Raw genomic sequence first — 20,727 nt, 5'->3', positions numbered from 1 at the left:
TTGTGTTTTTCAGAAAATACAAAGCAAATGAATGCAACAGAAAGCAGAGACTGCTTGCATCAGTGTAATCGAATTGCTGCCAACTTGCCTTGTTTATCTAAGAGATCTCTGTGAAAATAAGGTCTTTCCCACACAGGCATGAGTCATAGGATGTAATGCAGCTAAGCAGACTTGCTTCAGCTTTCTAATGCACACAAATCTAAACTAACCTGTTTTAGTGCCTGCTCCTGCAACTAAATGAGATCTAACTTGACAACAGGAAGGGAGAAGTAATGGTGAGTTCATGGTGCTATTTCAGTGCAATAACCTGAATGCTAAGGAAACGATGCAATTTCCATTTATTGGGAAAACTGCAGTTACTGTGACAACAAATATACACTGAAAAAAACATACACAATTTATCCTCAAGTTCAAATTGGTGAACACAGTAGAAAGGATATTCAAAAAATCTCACACTATCCTAGTTATGTGTCCCAAAGAACATTGTTACTTTTAAAATAGACAATCCAGATTGGCCAAAAATTAACCCTTTAAAAGTCATAAGCCAGGACATAAACAAAAGGGTGGGAAAGAACACGTGGTTAATGATGACTAGGTTAGTGTTGGGCTGGCATATATTAAGCATATATTTTTCATGCTGAAGTTATTCTATTCCTGTGTCTGTCATTCATACTTATCTCAAAAATCTCACTTGTCTCACCCTCTGTAATTGCAAAGCTTCTTGGACCTAGCTACTAAGGTAAAGGCTACAGCAGTTCTTCTATAGTGTGGTATCTCTCCTTTTATTTTTCAACAAGGGCTTCTGTAATGAAAAGAAACATGCATTTTTTTTTTCCAATAAATAAGGATTTCAGTTCCTCAGTCTGATAAAATTCTTTAGAGAAAACGATACATTCCAGTTGTGGACTCTGGGCAGGAGATGGCAGGAAGGGAATGATGCTGTGCTGGATGTCCTCAAGCACGTCAAACACAGGCAGAACAAGATGTCCCTGTGCACAGAGGGACACACAGGGCAGTGGGGCTCCTGAGTGCCAGGGGAGCCTTGTGCTCTGAGGCAGCTGCCTGTGGGAACCACTGCTGCTTCAAGTGGCACCAGACAGAGGCTGGAATCCCAGGTACAAAAGGCATCAGAGTGCAAATAGTAAAAGGCAGGGTCATAATAGCATATCCTCTGCCACTTATTTACAGAACCATAATTCAGGTGGGAGGAACTGGCAGAAGTCATCCAGTCTCCCTCAAAGTGGAACTATCTCCAGACTCGGATCAGGTTGCTTAGGTCTTTGATTATTTTCATATATCTTGAGTATTTTTAATTTATAAATATTCTAAGGTCTCTCATCTTTGTGATCTTTGGATCAGAAATTTTGGGACATGGTTGGCTATGGAATATTTTGCAATAAATGATAATCAGTATATCAAAATACATAATACACTGAATAAAAGATGGCTTGATAGTAACAAATCACAGGTCTTTGGCACTTTCAAAATTGAAAAAAACCCACCTGCAGTGGTTTTTTGTTTGTTTGTTTTTGTTTGATTTTCTTGTGTTTGATGTGCTACTTTCCTAAAATAGCAATAATGACAAAAAATCTTGTATGTAATATTTTTTTCTTAATTTACTCCAGCTTTCAGAGTGCATACTCTCTTCCTTCTGCCTGCTACATTCTGTTTGAAAGGCAAACATTTAGACTGAGTCACTGTTGAGGTACCATCTTTCTGCAAAAACCAATTCTGAAAAATGCTAAGTCTATTCTGTCCAGGTAGTCCAATAAGCTGCAAGGCTAACATTAAGACTGTAAATAATAAGAAAATATATAAGGATATGGATAACAAAGATGCTGCTTTTGAAGAAGAGAAGTTTGGACACCGTTTCCATGACTGAGTTCTTTTTCTCGCTGCACATTTCTTTCCAATTGTATCCTAATCAGGAGCAGAGCATGATGCACATATGGCAAACAGGATTCCTAGATGGAGTTCTTGGTTAACCTGAGACTAGCTTAGGCTAGTTTAAAATAGCCCAACTTGTGGAAGCATCTAAATTTACCTGTTAGTGACTATTGTAGCAGGAAACAAGGACAAAGCAGAGGGCTTGTGACACTCAAAGGGATGTGGCAGTCAGTCTTTCCATATAGGATTTTTTATGCCTAATAAGAATAGGCACTGAAGACATGTAATCTCTGTAGATAAATATTGTTCCTCAAACTGGAACTTTAACCAGAATTCATCAACTGTACATATTGAGGAGAAAAAAGAGGGAATTCTCAAAGCTGGTGGTGTACAGAGTTGTGTACAGATCCCATTGTACTTGTCTGGAGCAAACTCAGCATTGGCTGCAGAGAGGAACAGGAGGAGCTGGTACACACACACTCATCATACACCCTTGCAGCCTTTTAATTTAAAAAGCTGCCATAAGCTTTGGTGGGGTTAAGTTAATGAGAAAGGTAGTAAGATTTAGGAAGAAGAGTTTATGCTTTGAAAGACACTAGAACAGTCTAGGACAGACAGGAAGTGCTTTAGCAGGAGGCCAGGAAGTTGTGTGTTTTAAAGCTAAACTCTAAATCTCTTAACCATGAATTGGTAATTCATGGTTAAGAGTAAATACCTTTAACTACCCTTCCTTGTGTCCATATGGGCAGAGGTTTCAAAAGTAGCTAGCAGGCTGGAGCAAAAAATACCGAAAGTGATTTTCCTTTTCTTTCAGATAATATGTTATACGACATCAAATTATTTTGGAACAGCTTTTTATTAGAACCATAGAGGGGGTTCAATATAAGTTTCTTTGGTACAGAATTCCATCTATTTGCAAATGAAAATTTACAGAACTTACAGAACAGGACTGTACTGCTGTGGTACTTGGGGGCCCAGGAGGAACTGTTCAGAGCCCTTTCTGTGATAGTGACACGGCTGCCTCGTTCCAAGAAAACAAACTCCCTGCAGTGATACAGGTTTCTAGCCCCTGTTCTGTATCACTATCAGTCACACAACTTTTATCACTCCAGGTCCATGAGAACTAATGGAGTGCTAGAGAAATATGTGAGAGCTCTAGACAGGGTAATGAGTTTCTTCTTTTCTTAGCAAAAAAGAAGCCTAGGAAAATAAACAGAAATAAAGGGAGTGATCAGCAAAGTGTTCAGTGAATACGCTCATCATAATACAACAGTTTGTAACAGTTTGTTAAGGAATTGGTAGAATGGCAACAATTCTACACGCTGTTGGTGTCAGCTCCAAAAATCCCTCCAGGACAGCAGTGGATGTCTAGAAATAAGGCAAGCATAATTGCACACAAGGAGGGTTAGTTTATTTACCACCAGCACTAGCTGTGTAAACAAAGCCTAAATCACACTGCAAGAGTGTGATTGAACTGCAAGGCTCTAAGAGTGGCAGCACATCTCATAGATTCCTTATTCACCAGAAACACTTTGCTAAATTCAGGTTCCCTCCCCAAAATCACTTCATGTTTGAATTTTGTTGTTTAAAACAATTTTACCTTAAAATGTGAGGTGATAGTTGTCATACCAGGGAGGAGAAATGCTGGTTAAATTGCTGACTTTCACATCAGTGACTCCCTCTATGACTCTCAGCAAGTTATTTTTCCACTTTTAATAACAACCTGGAATGTTACAAGAATAAACAGAGTAGTGACTTTGACACTCTGAGATGTTGCAATATTGAACATCATGTCAACAGCTTTGAATAAGACTTAAATAGCCCTCCTTAGAAACCAGAATCTGCAGGGAGGAGTAGGAATAGAAGTTGAATTAGTCTGCATGACAAGAATATGTATTTTTAGAGGGAAGCTTAGCTGTGCCCTTAGTTGTAGGTCACAATAAATAAGCCATACTGGTAAAGCACAGCAAAGAAACAAAGGAGGAGGACCAGGGATGTGACCAGAAAGCTTCAAGAACAAAACTATACCAGAACAGAAACCAAGCTAATGTCAATACTAAGATGGTTCATGAAAACCAAAACCATTCCGTCAGGTTCAGTTGTACCAGAAGTAATTCACAGGGCAAAGAGGGTGCTGTCAGACTGTGAGCTTGTTGTTATTTTGGGAGTGCTCAGGACAAGCTCTCTAGTACAAGGATGAGACTGCTGAGAAAAAAATAATCCTGAAGGAAAAAGAAGCTTTGAGGGAAGGGGTGGGCCGAATGTGACTGCCCAAATTAGCTGGTGTTTGGAAGCTCTGGAGCCACTATGGGGCTGTGGGGAGGGAGGGAGAGGGAGCACCTGGAAAACAGAAATGTCCTGTGGTGCTGCCTGTCTCTTGCAAGCTGAGAAGGTAAACCAGCGTCTCCAGTTGTGCCTGCTTTGTTAAAGCAATGGTGGCAGCTCAAGTGACTCTTGCTGACTGGGATTTTTGATAAGGACTTAACCAAGGAATTAAGTTGCCATAACATGGTACTCAGCTTTAATTAAAACCAGAGAAAGAAAAAAATACAATTCTGATGTGTTCAAGGAAGTTGAAGTCTTTGATCTCTTGATGATCAGGTGCCATGATGCTTTAAAATGTCCTGAAAGAAGAAGATTTGGAAGATTTTATTAGAGATTTTGAATCTATGTGTTTGGCAATGCCAGTGGACAGAAGGGACAGTGAGTTTGGGAGCAGGGCAGAGTCTCACCCTTATGGATGTACCACTACTCAGAAGAGGCCATGGCTGATGGAACACGGCTGAGGGCAGCATGGGCCTGCCACACTGTGCCCTGCCATAGTGGAACAGCAGTGACAACTGCACAGATGGCCTCCAAACTAGCCCAGATCAAAGCAGGAGGTCTGGAAATAATTTCTCAGTTTAGTTGTGAGCCTCTCAGATTGAGGAGAGAATGTGGTAATAAATGACCTTTCCTTTGATTTCATGAAAGGGAGCTCAGGTCTTTATTGTGAGGGTTCCCTTGAAAAAAGGTGTGAAATGTAGAAGCCCAAACAGCCACACACATCCTGGGTTTACCAGCACAGACAAATGCATGTCCTGCTCTGCTGGGAGAGGAGTGAAAGCTGAAGTCCCCTTTTGAGGAATGACACAGGGAGGGGTTGCAGGAAGATAAGGAAAAGTCATCTACCAAAAGAATGAAAAAAATCAGTCTTCTGGTGATGTGTGGAAAGGAAGAGAAAGATGTGTGGAAGATGTGTGGAAAGATGTGTGGAAAGGAAGAGAAACCAGTAGTTTCTTTTAAAAGATCCTAGCTCATTTAACTTAAAAAAATAGTGACCCACAGTGATGACATTTAGAATACTCCAAAGAAGGAAGGGGAGTTGCATTTGTGCCATGTACTGAGATGTAACAGCATTTCAGCAAGTGCTTTGTGGAGAGTGGAGCTTCTCCTCATGTGTACAGTGGTAACACCCATTCTCGCACAAAAAACTCATACCATACTATGGCAGAATGAATTCAAAGGTTTGTTTGAATTCTCACAGCAAATTGTAGCACATCAGGGGTCTTTTTTTTTGTTAGTTGGTTGGTTGGTGTTATCTTGCTCTTGTTGTTGTTGGGTTGTTTGTATTTTGTTTTAATTTAGGAGTATGGGATTGGTGGGGGTTTTTGTGGGATTGTTTTTTTTCTTTTCACAGTGAAAGAACAAAGTTAAGCCTTCAGGATTTTGAGCCTGCTGTCTCATGGCTGAACCTAATAGCTGATCTCTAAGCACCCCTGGACAGCCTACTTCATTGCTGTTTTCCTGATATAAAAACAAGGGACCCTGAGAAACTGAGAGGTAATAACCTCTTTTCTGGGTGGTCATTTGGGTGCTTCTTGGATCAGGCAGCTTGAGATGCTTCAAAACAACCTAGTGCATTTCCTCCAAAGGATGCATCTCATCTCTGTGTGCTTAAGCCCCCCTGGCCTCTGTCCAGGAACATCCGCATTTCCTGACTCATAACAACTGTACCCTGTCTGGTTGTACTTCATTAGCAGCAGCCCAAAAATCAGAGTAATATTCTGCTGTTGCGTAAGTTTTTCCGAGCTGTAAACAATAACGCACTGCCACAAAGTTTATTACATTTATCTTGGAATTCAAGATCCTGAAGAGACCACTGCTTATTATTATTTTCTTTAATGACTATCCAAAAAGATTGTAAGATGCTATTCTTTAATAAATACCTCCAGGATAACTTAGTATCTTAATTAAATGATCTGAAAAGGAAGAATAAATGCTACAGAAGCTATATTAAGCCAATAATTTTTCTTCCAGCTGAGAAATATGGTTATAATTTTTTATTGTCATATCAGTTTTATTGCTGTATCAGAACTTACAGAATAAAACAGCGAGGGCGAATTTAAATCCACAGAAGCAGAAAACAATTAGTAGGAAAAAATACATTTTAAAGGTTTAGTAATATACCTTTCAATATGTTCTATTCTAAATAGCTCTTCTTTACTTGCATCTCAAACATTTGTTTGAAACATTTTAAAAGCAGTAGCATTATCAACTGGCTCAAAGCAGCTTAGAAAATAAATGGTCCTTGACTATTACTGGAGTTCATGAAAAGAAAACTCTTGTCTGACTCTAAAATCTATTTTGGAGCTACGGCTGCTCCACTCCCCTGCTTGTGGCATGATGCAGCTGCTATTCCTTTAATATTTTTGCTGACAGCTACAGCTGACAGATAACATTTCAGTTCACCCCAACATCAACTGTGTCTCAAGGCTTCCTTAGGCTGAAAATGCTGCTTTCCTTGTAGCTTTTCCTGCATCACAGTGCAATTCAGCAAGTGTGCAATCATTTTCTGGTCACATGTAATGGAGCAGCAGCCACAGGGCTGCAGGCAGGTCGTGTTCTGGGGGAGCACATCACTCATCTCTCATCTGTGAATGGTGCAGCAACAGCTCTTCTTTTTTCCCTTCATTTCTTTTCCCACATGCTAAGAAAATAGGCACCTGAGCCTGGGAATAAAAATAATTTTGCATATATAGCTCTGCAATATGTCAACTAATATTTTACATTTTACATTAGTTGTCACCTTATATTTTTGTTTTAATTATATTTGTTACCATAGCCAACATAAAAGTTATTTTATTTATCTTAATGTATAATTCCCTAGCAAACAGGCTTTGACTTCTTGGTCCGTAGGAGTTTTCATATCATAATCAAGCACTCATTAATATTATGGTGATCCACCTACAAAAGGAACTATTCAAAAATGCAGGACTGTTTTCCTCCCTGGGAGAAAACAAGAACATTTACAGTGCTCTCAGTTCTGTCCTTGAACATCCATATCTGTTATTAAGAAGAAGCTGCAGGACAGGTAAGCAGTCAACACGTAAGAAAGAGAGACAAGAAAAAGTGAGAAAGGTGAGAAAGGGGCATTGCTCAGTTAGTCCTCCAGAGAAATTCTCAGGAAAATTAATTATAATATATCTGTACTTTTTAGATTGATGACAGAGTTAAAAAAAGAAAAACGAATGTTTTGCTATATTTTCTTGGGCTATTTTTTTGTTTTTGTTTTTGTTTTTTTTTTTTTTTTTTTTTTAGGATTTGCGGTGACATTCATTAATTTTTGTTTAGATTTAATATTTTACTAGACTTCAAAATACTGCTTTTATTATGTGTCTGATCTATTACAATTTAAAGAACAAGAAGACAAGTGGGAATTTGGAACCATGAAAAAAACCCACCAAAACAATCCAGAAAGGAAAAGGTTATGGTACCTTTTTACTACAGTATAGACATGAAAATATCTCTCAGGAAAATACTTTTACTGTTTTGATTTGCAGAAAAAAAGTAAACTTTGTGTGAAATCTTTAAATATTCACTGGAGCTAGAGCTAGCACTTGGGAAGACCCAAAGCTACATGCAAAGTGCTAGAGTTGGTTGACTCCCTGTCACCCAGAATTCACACATTTTTGTTCAAATACCCATTTTTGAATCCTGCAGACAAATTTGAAAAACAGTTTCTGTATTTATTAATTTAAGACACTTCTGGGCTTTGACAGAAAATTGGGACTTTTGGTAAAAGAAGGTAGAGAAATAAGTTTCTTTAAATCGTTCTACTTCTCTCCCACAGTACCTCTGACTTCTTGTGAACTTAGTGTGGGGAAAAAAATATCAGAAATAGGAAAAGGAACTGTTTCTGTAGTTTATATATTCCATTTTCATTTCATGTTTCTTTTCAACTTTATGCTGAATTTGACCCAAATCTCCTTCAGGATACTCAAACTCATTCTTTTAGGCAAAATGTTTACTAGAAGAAATTGCCCAGCATAATTTCAACTGCAGGCTCTAATCAGACTGCTCTGCTTCCAGTTCCCCTGTGGTGGGAAGCCACAAGAGGCAAGCAGCAGGATGGTTGCACAGGTGTAACACCAGGATCTGGCTGAGAAAAGCACATCCTTGCACCTTTGCAGGTAGTGTGAAGGTGTCCTAGCCCTTCTCTAGGGCCCATGGGACCTGGTTTATGGCTGGGGAATATTGGTATTAACCTCATACTCCCATTTCTCTGCAGAGAGAGAACCTAAACAAGCACAAAGCCACCACTATAACACATACCTGACAATACAAATAAATAATACAGTGTCACTATACTATGAAGAAAGCACTGAACCACAGTTTTCTCTGTCAGGTAATATTAATTAGATAATATTAATAGAATCTAATATTAGATTATGTAGTCATTGACAGTTCAAGAAATATCTAATATAGGCACTGTTGTGTTATACTGAATTCATTTTCTCTTCTTTGGTGCAACTCCCCTTCCACAGGTTTCTCAAGGAAGGCAAAACTTCTCAGTTCTGTCCTGCAAGTTCAGTGGAATCATCTGGTTTCTGACTCTGACAAGTGGCATTTCATCTGTGTGACCCCTCAAATCAAAACACTTTCTTTATGGAAACAAGCCTGCCTGAAACAGCTTGCATTAAAAATCTGCTGTAGTTAATAGGTCAAAGTTCCCAAGGACATTGCACAAAAGTCTGGCAGTGTCAGACTGCTCCATCTTAAAAATGCTGTCATAGAGCATTGCAGGCAGGAAAACATAAATTGCAGACATTATATTATTTTTACATCTTTTTTGAGTGCTGCCAAAATAGGCATCATTTGCAAATCAAATACAGAAAAAAAACTTAGCAAGTTTGGCTGAAATAATAATAAGGAATATTTAGAAATTTCTTAGAGCATGTCTGAGAATGTGCAGTGTATGTCAGCTCACAGATTGTGATCATATCCTTTTTTCATGTATTCTCTAAGAAGCCACAAAATCCACCAACAATAAGATAGCTAAAGTCAGAACACACACCCCTTCTGATGTTTTGACTACAAACAAAAATATATTAATTTATTTAATAAAACCTCTTTTAGAACACAGAAAGGAGGCAATGGATTTGTTGATAAACAGTCTTATCAACATTATTTACATTTGAGTCTCTTCAGTATCTTTCTCTTAAATTTTCTTTGCAAGTCCTTCCTTAAAGTCAAGAAAAAACTGGTAGAAATCAAGGTGTTCCATAAGATACTTTTATGTATCTGACAGATTTCTCTTACCTAGAGAATAACCTGAAACTCTGTTAATGGTGGCATTTGATGGATTTCTCTTAGTTTGAAGGTTTGCTTTACTACTGGTAAAATATATCTAATCAACTGGTAATTCACAATAGATAAAATTTTGAAGTATAAATGTGAGCAAATATGAAATGCTATATAAAAATGCTATAATATAACAGTCATGACAACTGATTTACAAATGAAATATTAAAAAACACATACTGCATAGCAAGCTGATAACAAAGCTCTATCTAAGTTTGCATGACACTATTCATTAAAAATCTAGTCTTATATGAAGCCCAGTTGTTTACAGCTTTGCCAAACTTCAGTTGTTCAGGCTGGATGTCTGGCTGAGTCTGAATTGTTTTTGGAAGTTTCAGCTAGAATGCTTTGAGCATTTCCAAGAATTAGTTGAGAGAAAATTCTTGTTTGCCCATGTGAAAACAATCCCATAACCATTTTGTTGAAGAGCTTTAACATCTCTGTGTTCCAGAGTGATCTACTGAAATTCAGCCAGGAAACTGCTCTGTGGCAGCAAATTGACTTTTGCCATTCCTGTGAAAATTATACCAGACTAAGAGACATGGAACAGAGCATTTCACCAAGGATATCTTGTGAAAAGATAGCTGGTAGAGATTGGTAACTAACTTCTCAGAATAGCCCACACATGCTGAAAGCTGTCCCAGCTCCTGCTGTCTCACCTACTGCAGGTGACCTAGGCACATGCCATTTCCAGAGAGCACCTCCACCTCACAGTTAGTGGGTTCTCTTCCCACAGTTACTCCTTCATCTGGTGGTTCAGCTTACAACTCAAAACAAAATGAGATTAAAGTTCTTGCTTTTTCTGTTTCAACAAAACTTCCTTAGCAGAGCCTATGTCATGGTGGCAAAAGATGTGTGGATAGCATGATTGCTCTTGCTGCTAGGGAGAGTCACGTGAGGAATAGCACGGTGTCAAGCCCTTTTGTGATACCTTTGTACCTTGTCTGTCAGGATTTCTTTGCCAGCAGTAAATATTGGCCATCACCATTGCTGTGAGATGGAATTGTTGCCTTTGGGAAGGCAGAGAATAATCAACAATCACACTGACACTTTGCCAATGTAAATATGCTTTTAATTAGGAATTTATCTCAATCTTCAGCTGATTCATATTTGTAATCAGAATTATCTCAGTTCATGCCTTTATGTGGTGTGAGATTTGTGCCATTGTACTGCCTGGCATTCACCACTGCCTGACAGGCAAGTTGGACATCTCCCTGGGTCCCAGCATCTACCTCAGCTCATGTTCCAGCTGTGAGCTTTGGAAGTGTTCAGTCTCCAATCCCTCTCTAATAGCTGCAACTTTCCAACTTCACCCATCTGCAAGGTACCACGCTTCCCTGCAAAGCTGTTTTCTTAGTTCTTCCCTTTGGATTTGGGCACAGGGCAGGCTCCTAAGGCAATTTGCTCAACCTGCTTTGCTCTTGTAGAAACAGCTACGGCAGCTGCTGTTTCCATACTTTTACCGTGCTTGCTGTTCCTCTTCTCCCTGCTGTTCTCCCCCCCAGGAACTCATTCCATCTGACTGTGCCATCTGTCTCAGTGTTCCTCACTTGCCTGCCCTCCTCTCCAAAGCCAGGGCTTTGCAGTTCTGCTGCAGTTCTATAAAGCAAAAATCTGTGTTTCCACTTCTCACAGTTTGAAAGCTACACAGAAATACACACAGTTAAAATGTGGGTGACACAAAACGATGCCAGTGTTATTCTGAGATGCTTCTCTCACCCTCAGTCATTGGCTGGTCAAACCTACATTACTAAAGGTAGACTTCAGAACAGGCTGACTATGTTCAGGCTGCCAAACTCTGGCTAGGCTAATTGCCAGGCAGGACTAACTCCTGAGCCATTCTAGGAAGACACCTGGTTAGTCCGTGCCAAAATTTGGACCAAGCCCTGGCCCTGCTTAATCTCCTAGTTTAGATATAATCCTCATGTCACACTCATCTGAGCACAGCAAGTGCCTAGGATCATCTGAACAATCACATAAAACATTATAAAGCTATACTTAATTATTATTGAATCAGACTTCTCATAGATTATAGCTAGAGAGACTGCTTTCCAAGCATATTTTGAATGTCTAACATTGGAAGATTCTAGCATTGGAAAAAATTTTGTGGCACACGTTTAAACTGATTTTTTGAGTTAGTTTCTTAGGCATTACTTTAGTATATATCCTCTGTATGCATCTTTTCTTAATATCTACTTTCCTCTTTCTCTTTTCATTCGATGAGTAAAAACAACACAGGCAATTTTAATAAAGCTCAGGGATCAGTGTTTCCACCTGAACTACCTTCATTAAATGAGCACAGCAGATGATACTTTAGTCAGATGAGCTGAAGCAACTAACACCTCATTGGGTCTCCTTAGTTCCTTATGGACAAACAGTGCTTAGAGCTACAAGTACAACTGGGCATATGATTTCACAAGGCTATCTCCTTTTCAAAAGGCAACATGTAAGCAAGAAAAAAATGTGCCAATAAAAAAAAGTTAATTTTAACCATATGTGGTTTTGGAGGACTGTTCTTTATTGAACAGCAACAAACCAACTAGAAACCCAAAGAACCACTTTGAGCCCTTGTCTTCAGCAGAATAGAACACACAAGTCTTGTATGTGTGGCGATATCAGGCCTTGCAAGGCCTTCTACACTTCTCCATGCAAAAGTAGAGCACTGGAATTTGCAGCTCGTGAGGACTGACTAGAAGAATTCCCTAGCCTTCCTCTCCTGTGAAAGGACTGTGTTGATGCCTTAGAGCCCCAGGAGTTACTCACTCCTGTAAGTGAAGCAGAACCTCAGAGGCAACTCCATCCTGAAATGATAGCATGAAATAAAAATGACCACCCATTTTCTTCCATAAATTTTCAATGCTGTGTTCAATGCATGTTTTGTTAAAATTTGAAAATCACGGTTTTAGAGCAAACCGAGAGACTTTCATCTGCCAACATGCCTTTCAAATCCTTCTCTAAGAGCTGATGAAATGATCTGACATAAAGCAGAGCAAAGCCTGCATTCTTTACAGAGCTTTGAGTGATGCATAATTTACCAACCCATCCATGAGAAAGGGATTCTTGAATAAAATGGCTAAGTGAAAGAAGAGATAATTTAAAAAATATGCTTAAATGGAATTTTAGTTGTGACATGCACCATGAACATTGCTAGTGATTTCAGATATAAGATTGTTCTGCAATTAAGAAGCAACTCAGTACACTTTTAAATTGTAACTCTGAAAACATTATTTATGTTTCCAGTACTTTTATCTTAAACAGTCTTTTTGGCTTTACAAAAATTTGGATACAGATTGTTTAAAAACTTGCAGCTCCAGCACTAATTCAACAGAACAGTTTCTGAGGAACAACTGTTACATCAATAAATATAAATATCTAAATATACGTAAGATTAAGATCCTTCCTATCCAAGATATTTCACCTTTAATTTTAGGTGCTTGAGGCATTAGCGAAAGCTTAAAAGCGCTATTGAAAAAGTGCTGTGACATCTGAGCTATGGCATGCAATTTGTTCACATGCTCAGCAACAAGCAACGTGCTCTGCCCTTCTTTTCTGTCCATGGGAAGAGTTGCTTTTGGATTTCATTTAAGGGTGAGGCAAGTACTTTTGAGATAACGTTTTGCAGTTCCCTGCTGCTCTGTTCTTATTTGCAGGCCCGTTAGTAACTGTTTTGCAAGAATGGCTTTCACATTTGAACCGCTTAGAAATGGCAATAAATTTTTGTGGTTTAAGACTAACATAAGTCGGCTCCAGATACCTGCCGGGAGGTATTATAATTTTTTGTGTACCTCAGCTCAGGATACAGTTGGCTTTTGTTGTTGTAGGGTATGAATTACAGTTTTGCTTCTAAAAATAGAAGTCCTTTGTATTTGAACAAAACAGTTCAATAAACCATCCTTGCCGAGATAACAGTATGTTTTTCATGTCAGAACTACAGTGGGACAAAGAAGCCTGCTTTCGAGGGTACCAGCCAAGCCAGTAATTTAAAATAGCTAAGCATCAAGTCCTCCCGTTTTACTTCCCTGTCTTGTCATAAGCAAGCAGATGAAGAGAGGGAAGTTTGCTGAATTAGTAGTAAGCCACCACTGGTTTTCCCAAAATGAGGTTCAAGGCTTCTCTGTGCGAACCCCTGAAATTCAATCAGCTGCAAGGAACTCTGCAGCATAATTAGTGGCAGCTGGGGATTGCATTTGTGCTCCACTCTGGGCAAGCAGACAAACCAACCAACACTCAAACCAGCAGCTGAAAACTGCCAGCAGGGGAAAGCAAGTGCATGGCACAAATTTGAAACTTCCCCCGAGCACTCTTTCTGTCTCCAGCTATTTTCACTTCAAGAGATTGCCCTAACCTGATGTGGTTTATCTGGGTAGCAATCATAAGTGAGTATTTCTGCCAAGAATGTCTCCTCCCAAGTCATGTTAACTTCTGCATTCAGAGGAGTTCTGCAGTTCTGCTCTTCAGTGTGTGAAGAACCATCCCATTCTGTTTGTTGGTGGAGACTGCTTCAAAGCCCATGTAAAACAACAGTAATCAGCAAAAGAGAGCAGGTTCCAGAATATTATAGGAGCATAGACTAGTTTTCTACTAGAACTGTATGGGTTTGAAAGATGTCAGCATCACTCACCTTTCTGGCTCTCTTCCCAGACACAGCCAGGATGGAAGGCAGTCAGCACCAGAGCCCTGCAGAGCTCAGATCCCTGAGCTGTGGATGAACAAGGAAAGCCAAAGCAATGCTCTCTGGCTGCCATGATGCACAAAAATCATCTGATACTTGAGAACAGATTTGTCTTCCACAGGAAATGAAAAAAAAAAAAAAAAAAAAAGAAACAAACAAAAAAAGAAGCACTCTAAACCTAGAATTAGTATCATACACTTTCTGACCATCCTTAACACTGTTTCTCACTAATATTTCAGAGAAGCACAGAAACTAGCATCACTTACAGAGGCTCTACTATACTTTGACCATTCACAACAGGGACTTAAAACCTACAGTGCTGGAGATTCCTTGGTGAAGCTCTTGTTTCTGACATACAAACATGAGCAAAATAATGTGGCCCATGAGGCTTGTATCAGAATTTCTCAGATTTAATAATGTGTAAATACAGAATCTACTTTATCTACAGTATATAACAGTATATAACTTTTTCTTTTGAATATGGATCAATTTTTTTTCTTAAAATTAGCATGGACATTTTTCCCCTGTAAGAGAAAATATTTCAGAATATCAGTCTTCTGAAAATTGATCAATCTTCATTTACTTGTGACCAGTTTGTTTCTGAAAAAGTTCCAAGCATATGGATGGCTTTTGTTCCAATCAAGAATTAATTTTGCTTGAGACAAAAGCAGCAGTTTAAGGAGGAAACATGGCTGTTTTGATGTATATGTGTAATGTGGACTGCTGAGGCAAATCAGGAACTTGAAAAATGCCTATCTCTTCTGATTAAATCCTTAATCATATATAACAATATAATGGTTTAATCCAAACTGACAACTCAACCCCACACAGCCACTTAATTCCTCCCCACAGTGGGATGGGGAGAGAATCAGAAGAGTAAAAGTGAGGAAATTTGTGGGTTGAAATAGAGACAGTTTAACAGGTAAAGCAAAAGCCACACAAACAAGCAAATGCACCACTTCCCATGGGCAGGCAGGAATTCAGCCATCCTCAGGAGAGCAGGACCCCATCATGAGCGTCAGACACTTGAGAAGATGAATGCCATCACTCCAAATGTTCCCCCTTTCCTTCTTCCTCCCCCAGCTTTATATACTGAATGTGACACCATATGGTTTGGGATGCCCCTTTAGTCAGTTGGGGTCACCTGCTCTGGTTGTGTCCCCTCCCAAGTCCTTGTGCACCCCCAGCCTCCTCTCTGTTGGGGTGGGATGAAGAGCAGAAAAAGCCTTCACTCTATGCAAGTTCTGCTCAGAAGCAAGGAAAACCTCCCAGTGTTATCAGCCCTGTTTCCAGCATGAATCCAAAATACAGCCCATACCAGCTCCTGTGATTACCTCTGTCCCAGCCAAAATCAGCACAAATGGGAATAGGATCAGAGGCTATGATGAAAATCACCAGCAATGTCAGAGTCAAAAGCAAAACTTTTGATTTGTTTACTTGAGAGAAAGTGGTGTGAAGAGGCATGGAAGAAGGATGTTGAATAACAAGAGGCTAGAGAAGATGGATGGGTGGATGTTCCTTCCCAATATAAGCGAATGTGCAGACGATAAAAAAAAATTAAAATCAAGAAATGCATGCAAAGTTATGTAAACATATGTAACTTGATTTTCACTGTCTTCTATTAAAGTCAGAAACTTAGAAACCTTTCAGAAGAATTTTTATATAAGATAGGAAAAGATGTTAGAAGTCAGTAATTCAGATCCTAAGCCATCCATTAGCTGGTGACAATGGAGACATGTTTTCCTTTCTTCCTGAGTATCTAATGCTGAATCTTGAGAGCTAAATTCAACATTGTTTGCAAGAAAGTGGTGGGAGATTTTTAACTAATTTTCAATGCTGGCTAAGGCAGTGAACCGCTAATAAAACCAGGAAACCTCAAGCTAGGTTTATGAAGCCATCTTATTTGAGAGTAAAGTGAATCAGAATTTGATACTATTAATTACCACTTATTAATTATGATATTATAGTAATTTTGGGGCATCTTCATATTAAATTTTACCTTCACTGAGCTAGCACACTTTATATGAAGATAGCATGCTGGTCTTTTCATCAAAATTCCAAGAAAGAGCTACAGGAAAGTGAAAATACGTGTAGTACTGTCATGGCTATAGTTTGGTTCCATTCACAGGGGCTCTGTGTGTGTGTGTGTGTGTGGGTTTGCATTTAGAAAGAAGAACTTTTCATAAATGATTAATTTTTATTTAACTGTTTTACTGCTTTTGGTGGAAGTAGATTTTTACAAACTATTTATTTTTACCCAAGAAATTTTCTGCTTTGTAGAAGTTAATGGGTTTTTACTTCAAGCTCAGCATAAGAAAACTTTTAAGCATGAAAAAAATTTAGTATCTCCAAAACCAGACGACTCTGTTTTTAAAAAAAGTCTTCCCTCCCTTCAACCCATTCTATAACCAACATAAATTAGAAACAATCATAATTCTGTTCCCTTGGCTATATCTTTTGGATACCCTCCAACATAAAATGCATTAGCACAAAAATGTTCTTGTCCTTAATTAATTTATAGCTTAGAGCAGAATACCATAAATAACAGTTGAACTTCAGCTGCAAAAGTTCTAATCCATGGATAAAATATTTTATAAAAATTGTAATAAAGCTTAAACAGTTCTAGATGACAAGTAGAACTAATTATCAATAATCTTAGGAATTTTGGTGGGGACAACTGAATGAAAAAGATTTTTATTTTGTAATGTATTTGGGTTCTATTGAATTTATTGTCATTGAGGGAGAGAAAATTATTTTAAGTTTTATCCCTAACCTGAACAAATACACTTACTAAACAGAACTATTTGGTTAGAGTTGTTGGTTTGGTTTGCTTTGTTTTTAAATAGCTTGAAACATATAAATTTTGCTGGCATATCTCATTTTGAAGCATACATGATTGAAGTGTACAGAATCTGCATGAGATATTATAACTTTATATGGCAACACAGGACTGGAAAAGATCTAATGGGTGATCAAATTTATTGTTATACTATTGCAGGAATCATGTTTTATAATCCTTTTCATACACTTATCAAGTTCCACTGTGAGTGCATTTAGGAGTTTTGCTGCTGTTTCTCGAGCTGGAAAATTGTTCCCAAATCTTGTCCCATGTGAGAACCTGTTTTTCGTTTCGCACATAGGTTGAATTCTGGCCAATCTATGCCATCGGGTTCCATTGCCAACACTGTAATTTAGTTGAAATGGCTCTCCCATCTCCCTGATGTTTGCCTCTCTGATATATTTATACACAGCAACTGGATCCCTTAACAGCCTTCATTTTGCCAAGTTAAACAAGCCAAGCTCTTCATTCTGTCTTCTCATATGATAGGCTCTCTATTACCCTGATCATCCCAGAAGTCCATCTTTGTACCTGGACAAGTCTGAGGTAATGTGCTACAAATGACAAAGTACAACAGTCTTGCACAATAGTACAATAAAAGAAACCCTAGCAAACAGAGTAATAATTTCAGGCTTGCAAGGATGTGCTGTGCCAAATATTTAGGAGGTTGAGTAAAGGTTTTGAGTCTTCTGAGGGGATCTTCATTAGAAATAATGTGGGTATTCCCCCCCAAGTTGTTGATTGAAATTGCAGTATAAAAGGTTTTACGGTTTCAACCAAAAGCTGAGAAATCAATGAAAATTTTTATTTGGTTGAGATCTTCAGCCACTGTTGTATGCAGTTCATTAGATTTGTGACAGTGATCATTGAAGAAATGGGACCGGCATTTTGAAAGTTTGTTTGACAAATTTTGACAATTATTGACTGGGAAAAGTCCTATGAACACTCTATAGTATGTGATGGACCTTTCCTGGAGAAAATACAATTGCCCTTAAGAAGGTACATGTTGCCCTTAAAAAATTTCAGTTACAGAGTTTGGAGGATTGGAATTACCTCTGCAGAGTGCTCCTGTTGGTGTGAGCCAATGGAAAGCAGAAGAGAACAGGGGTACAACTGACCCACCACCTCCCAGGACACAGAGAAAAGGATGTTAGGTCAAATCCAGTGTCCAGTGTCTCTTGACTCCTGTCTGCCAGCTATTAAGACTGTGACAGCTATCTTTTTTTGGCTGTTTTACTTGTAATCCTTACTGACTTGATAGTTTAATCAAGTTTCAAGGGGAGCTTCAGAGAGAAACTTTCCCCAGTCATTCTGAGCCTGGCATCCCAGTGCTTGGAATCAGGATCACTGGGGAACAGGATGTCTCTGTAAGTGTAAAGGAGAGATACTAGGGGAGCATTTGTTTTTCTACAGTCCTTCTTTTCTCAGGAATAAACAGGCTGATTTCCATTTTTCTGCCCCGTGACAGAAGGCAAAAAGAGCTTTTGCAAAATACAGTAGGAAAAGGGAAGCATAAATTTAAGTTACTACATGCACATATGAAGATTGGTGAAAATGAAAAACTTCTAAAATACTTGAACAAGAGCAAAGGAGAATCCCAACTGTGAATACAAGCAGTTAACTAGACAATTAAAGAAATACATGTCAGGGCACTGCAGGAGTGGCTGCTTTCTGAGGTCTGGGGATGGCAATCCCCTGGGGAACAGAGACCTGAGAGAGACAGCTGGGGATAGCCCCAGGCCTTGGCATTAGGCACATTCCTGGAGATAGGAGGAGCCTAGCCCACCATGCTGTGGGCCCAGCATTGTGGCCTCCAAGGACAAGCAGGGCAGGGTTGGGCTCTGTGGAGATGTGTGGCAATCCTGGGACTGGGGCTGTGGCCCCAGGGGAGCTGATGTGGGGTCCTGGGTTCTTGGGGCACTGATAATAAATTAAATGGAACTATAATTCTAGCAAACACTTCGGATAATAACAGTGATAGTCAAAGGGCTGATTTGGTAGTAGAATCCGTCACACGCCTCCTGCCCCCGTGGTGGCCTGTGGGTCATGGGAAGGAGGTGCCCCTTCATGCATTCCAAAGCCTTGTGCAGTGGTGCTGGTGGGGTGTAGGGCGCTTGACAAAATCAGCTTCATTTTATGTCCCATTCTGACTAGCTGTGCACAGCCAGACCTTCACAGTAACCCACCAGGCACTCTGTCCAGGACTTTGTTGTACGAACCCCAGTGTAGTTGCTGGGGCTTGGAGTTGGAGTGAAAAGCAGCTTTGAGAGCTCTTTGCTTTCCTTTGAAAATCCTGGGAATGGTGGCTTGTAGATCGATGGGAATATGGGGACTCTCATTGACCCCTTTCATTAGGGCTTCTTGGCAAACCTGCCAAAGAAAACTTCAGCTTTCTGTTGCGTTTGGTTTCCTGATCCATGCTTCAGTGGGGAAGAGAGAGCATGTGTATGTGAATGAGGAAAGACAAGATAACTAATCTAGAGAGAATCAATAGCTTCTTACTACTCTGATGAGAGTAACAAAGAAAAATATTCTGCTTAGTGCACGCGACAAAACTCTCAACAGCTGGGATGGAAAAGGCAGCCCAAAAAGCTGTGATGTCATCGCAGCCCTGCTACGTTTAACATGCTCATGAGGGAAAGTCTGCAACCAAAGCTTTGTCCTTCATTTGTCTTACAGGGGTTTAGGAGCATTTTGATGCACCTGTGTGATGTCTGTGAGTGAAGTATCATCTGTATTCAGCTCAGCAGCAAAATCTCATGGGCTTTTTAATACAACACAATGTTGTATAATGCGGAATATTTTAATTACTACAGTGATATTCACCTTGACTCCTTCTTTTGCTCACTATATTTACTGTGTCATCACTTAATTAAAATGAAGAAGACATGTATAGGCATAAATATTATCTTGAGATATTTTAATGCTTAATGACGAAAAAGCTTTTCCAAAGAGTATACCATGTCTACCTTATCCTGCTGCTTGGTCAAGTGTCAGAGGATAGAAATTACTTAAGTCCTGTATTCCAGGATGTCTCTTCTTGGGAAGATATAGATGTAATTACTACACTCATAAAATTACTTTAAAACAATAAATAGTGGAAAGAAAGTACCTGAAGTGCCTATTTTAAACAATGTCTTCTGTGAAGAAGGTTTCTGCAAATCATGAATAATGCCACTTTTTTTTGCTTACAGAACACCAGACTTCAATCTCATTGAGGTTGATGAAAATCCAGAGTAGCATCTTTAAACTCAGAAGAGTAAAGGCAAATGAGGTCAGAATTTGACCCACTAAGCCTTGGTCCACCCTTTTTGTATCTTAATAACTAGTGTGTGCTTGCTGACAGCAAACTCTTCTTTGTTTCTTACATTGTGTGAATTACATTACAAATTCAGCTCTTCATTACAAAAACATGACTCATTTTCTTTTTCTAGGTCTAGATACTTTTAAAGACAGTAGTCTTGAGTTCTTCCTCCATTCAAATTAAAGGAAAAAAACTCTCACTGAATTTTTATGAAGGACAAACCTTTCACAGGCCAAAGAATTAATTGCTGTAAATCCCATGTGCCTCATACAATTTATCTCTATTCTGCTTCTTGTGAGTTGTCATGAAACCTGTGATTCAGGGCTTGTGCGTATAATAGTGTGATAACAAGTGGGAAATGTTTTCTGCTATTCACAAATAAATAAATAGATGGGTAATTGC

At 39.1% G+C, this 20,727-nt stretch overlaps 1 protein-coding gene across 7 annotated transcripts in view; it reads left to right on the top strand.

The window, feature by feature from the left end:
* FILIP1 (filamin A interacting protein 1) overlaps positions 1–20,727 on the top strand; it is a 117,041-nt gene that overhangs the window by 20,630 nt on the left and 75,684 nt on the right. The window lies entirely within an intron of this gene.

Source organism: Taeniopygia guttata, chromosome 3, assembly GCF_048771995.1.
Source record: "Taeniopygia guttata chromosome 3, bTaeGut7.mat, whole genome shotgun sequence".
Lineage (NCBI taxonomy): Eukaryota > Metazoa > Chordata > Aves > Passeriformes > Estrildidae > Taeniopygia > Taeniopygia guttata.
Note: the sequence above shows the minus strand (reverse complement) of the source record. Positions and strands in the feature narration are given on the sequence as shown.